We start from the raw sequence: 3,828 nt of genomic DNA on the forward strand, positions 1-3,828 counted from the left end.
AATCGAAGAAATCGGAGTAGAGGGAGAAGAAGAGACGCCGCGAGAGCGGAGTGAACTAAGTTAGGGTTCCCAGATTGTGGGGATTGGAATTTTTTTGTGGACGGCGTGGGGTTGGGGTGGGTCGGGTCCGACGTGTGTGTACCCCATATCCGCCCTATTTGTGGGCTGGATCTGAGGGGTGCCGGTCAGGCAGGGCGGTTTGAGGCGCCTGGGTGGGTTTTTTTTCGGTCAATGACCGGGCCGTCCGCTCGAGCGTTTGGGGCGGGGTTTGGGATGCTTGGATGTAGATGCTCTTATGCTTATATATGCAACCAATAATTTTTTGGGGATGCCTGGCTGTAGATTCTTTTATGCTTATATATGCAACCAGTAAATTTTTGAAATACCCGTGGCAACACACGGGCATTCTACTAGTATTACTTGTATCTTTTTTTTAGTCGTATAGCTACCGGGGGTCATTTTGCGTGTTACCATTACATGCCGATACATCTGAGATCACTCACATTTTCTGAGATTCGTGTGAAGTTATGGCTCACCTAAATGTATAGTATTAGTACTTGTATATTTCTTGTATATTTCTTTTTAGACAAATCAGTGTCAGCTTAATGGGCCCAAAATACACCTTTTGTCAGGAAAAATACACATGCAGCTCTCTCCTCTCCTCTCTCTCTCTCTCTCTCTCTCTCAACCTCCAAAATGAATCCATAGACTTACTTCATTTTCTCAAAAAATAGACTTTATTTCATCTTAGACAATTTAATCAACCATATCATTTAAACTATAGACTCTTTTTGGGAATTTTTTATATACTTGGACTCCCTGCGTCAAGACAACTAAACCAAATTTGGATACATTTCAAACACATTTAATTTTTTTTCATTTCACATTCCATATGTGAAAAAACCTATTTCACTAGAAAAATGGGAAACAAACCAATGAAAATGAAATGTAGGTTATGAAAGTGAAAAACAATATGAAACTAAAATGTCAACTTGTGAAACTGATTATTTTAAAATGTGTAACAGTTCGTTATAAAAGAGTGAAATGTGTTCTTTCAAGAATAGATGTGATTTTCTGAAACAAGCCAATGAAAAGTGAAATGTAAGTTATAAAAGTGAAAAACAATATGAAAATGAAATGTCAACTTGTGAAGCTGATTGAAATCATTCTATTCAAAAGATTTTAAGTGGGTGAAATATGTTTAATAAACTTTAAACTCATTTAAAATGTATACAAAATCGGCCTTTTTTAAAGGTCTTTGGGACATGAGTTCAAATATACGGAAAATTTTAAAATCAAAATATTTATTTGAAAGATGTGAATGATTTAAGTTAGTAAAAGTAAAATAAATGAGTGCATTTGTTTGGGACAGAGAAGGACAGCGCATACATGCAACCGTAAAATATTTGTAGATTTTTGTAGGGCTATCATTCTATTGGACTTAAAAATATGAGACCTATTGTACCACGTGAAGAATATATTGCAGTGTATTTCATTTGGGTTACAAGTTCACGAGTTATACATTATTCTGCCCACGAATCTTAGTACTCGATTAAGGGTCCGTGATCTGCCGGCACCTAGCGGAACCTTAATTTTCCGCTTTCATAAGCTACACAGAACCGGAGGGTGAGGGGGCGGGGTAGGAACGCGCGCAGTCTGCTGGAGCGAAGGTGACGGTGCCCTTGTCGAGATCGTACCCAACGTGCATGTTCTGCTGCGCGATGTTCCCGATGATGGACATAGGAGAAAACTGGTCAGACACCGCCAAGCATAAAGTCCCCTCCTGCACCTCCAAGAACGTGTTCTCCGCCTTCAGCGTGACCGCAGCGCCGCCGCCCAGCCCCAGCGTCACGTCAGGGATCATGGCCGCAACCTGCCCCTCCCGCACCCCGCTTACGTCGAAGCACAGCAGCAGGGGGAACTCCTCTGGCGGCTGCACCGGAGGGAGCTTGATCCGCCGGGTCAGCTCCTTCACCAGTGGGTCTACAAGCGCCGTCGGGAGGAATGTGAGCGTCGTGCCGGAGTCGACGAGGACGGGGGACCGGTCCGGCGCCGCGAAGGTCGCGTTCCCAACCTTGAGGGACTGGAGCTCGACGATGTAGTATGCCTTCACTTTCGATGGGATCAGCGGTGTCGTCGCCGCTCCCGGATCCGTGACGGCGGCCCGGGGGCCGAAGTTGAGCGCGGAGGAGGCCTTGACGGAGTAGGGCACGAGGCAGTACGAGAACCTCCGGCCGAGCGAGGTGTCTGCGCCGAGCTGACTGACGAGGGAGAGGTCGCCGCCGCCGAGGCCGACGAGGCCGTCCCCGACGATCGCGCCGACGAAGTTCGTGGAGCAGCCGAAGTTGACGTTGGCCACGCGCGTCGTCCCATCGCCGCGGGCGCCCGGGGCGTCGGCGAAGGTGAAGGTCTCTGTGGCGAGGAGGCCGCTCGTGTGGGAGCCGTCGCCGTAGGAGTAGATGTACGTGCACTTGGAGTTGGCGTACGTGCCGGAGTTACAGTCCACAAGGCCGAACGTCGCAGGAATGGGAATCCTCGGGGAGCTCGCTGCACGTGCCGGAGTTACAGTCCACAAGGCCGAACGTCGTCGATTTGGAGGGGTCGAACTGGACGCCCGGCGGCTGCGCGTCCGCGTCACGGGCGGCCGCCAGACCAGGACCGTCGCCTCCGTAGCTGCAATTGAGCCAGGTGAGGTCGCTGCCGGTGTCGGCGATGGCGACCATGCGAGTGGGCGGCGTGCCTATGTTCACGGCCATCAGGTACTCGCTTGTCCTGGACGTGACCTCGGACACGAAGCCGTCAGCTGAGGGCGCGTCGGCGCGGACGTAGGAGCGCGAGAACGCCGCGGCGCGGGCAACGGACCGCCGCGCGGGCGGGCGCGGTGAACGTCGGGTCGTGGAACGGCGATCTGACGGAGTCACGGTGGATGAACTCCACGCTAAAGCCATCGCCGCCGCTGCCGGCGTACGCCGTGCACGCACACAGCTGCGCCGTCAGGGCGACGCCGACGAGCAGGAGAGCGCGGGATACCATCGTCCCAGGCATTGTGTCCCAGGTTAACTCCCAAGGATTAGCTCTACTGGGGTTGCTTTGCTGCCGCTGCTTCTATGCAGAGAGCCGTATTTATAGGCGAATTTGCATAAGATTATAACGGTAGATGGTTAATGGGGAGACGAGTGTGGTAAGTCGGGATATGATATGGAGTACTAGTCATGTTTCATGAACTGTTGAGTGCCATTTAGCAGCTCACCGCGTTATCGTAATCAGTTTTCCTTTGCTAAAGATGTGTCATACGTACTGCACATCTAAGTCTTATGTCATTAATCTAACGCGAAGATTTATCTGAGTATTTTCTCTTCTATTTTTTCTTTTTTTAATGTGTGATTATTACGTGTTGTGTCTATGCGTAATACTTTTATGCTTCATTAAGTCATCTGAGTAATTAAGTCACCTAGACAGACCGGATGGTAATTACGTGTTGCGCACTACGCATGGAATCAAGGGTTGATAGTGCGGTTTACACTGCTCTTTTTGCGTATGAAATTGAAGACTTTTGAAGGTAGCCATTAATTCGTGCCAAAACAGGACGATGAGTAATTAGCAATTTCTAATATTGTAGCTAATTTGTAGAAGGAGGATTGTCTCCGGAAGATCGGCCACTCGAGTGGCGAGAAGAGGCACTGTTTGATTGCTTGGTGCCACCGGCCACCTGGAAAATTTGTAGTAACCATTCTCCCGTTTAAGCTTCCTTTTGTTCTACGTCTCGCTCTTCATGTCAGGCTCATTGAGCAATTCCATTCCACACTTTTCTGCGGCAAATATGCAATC

At 49.2% G+C, this 3,828-nt stretch overlaps 1 pseudogene; it reads right to left on the reverse strand.

The window, feature by feature from the left end:
* Window positions 1–1,609: 1,609 nt before the first annotated feature.
* LOC123074193 (aspartic proteinase CDR1-like) lies at window positions 1,610–3,045 on the reverse strand (annotated as a pseudogene).
* Window positions 3,046–3,828: the final 783 nt, after the last annotated feature.

This window comes from Triticum aestivum, chromosome 3D (assembly GCF_018294505.1).
Source record: "Triticum aestivum cultivar Chinese Spring chromosome 3D, IWGSC CS RefSeq v2.1, whole genome shotgun sequence".
NCBI classification, from domain to species: Eukaryota; Viridiplantae; Streptophyta; class Magnoliopsida; order Poales; family Poaceae; genus Triticum; species Triticum aestivum.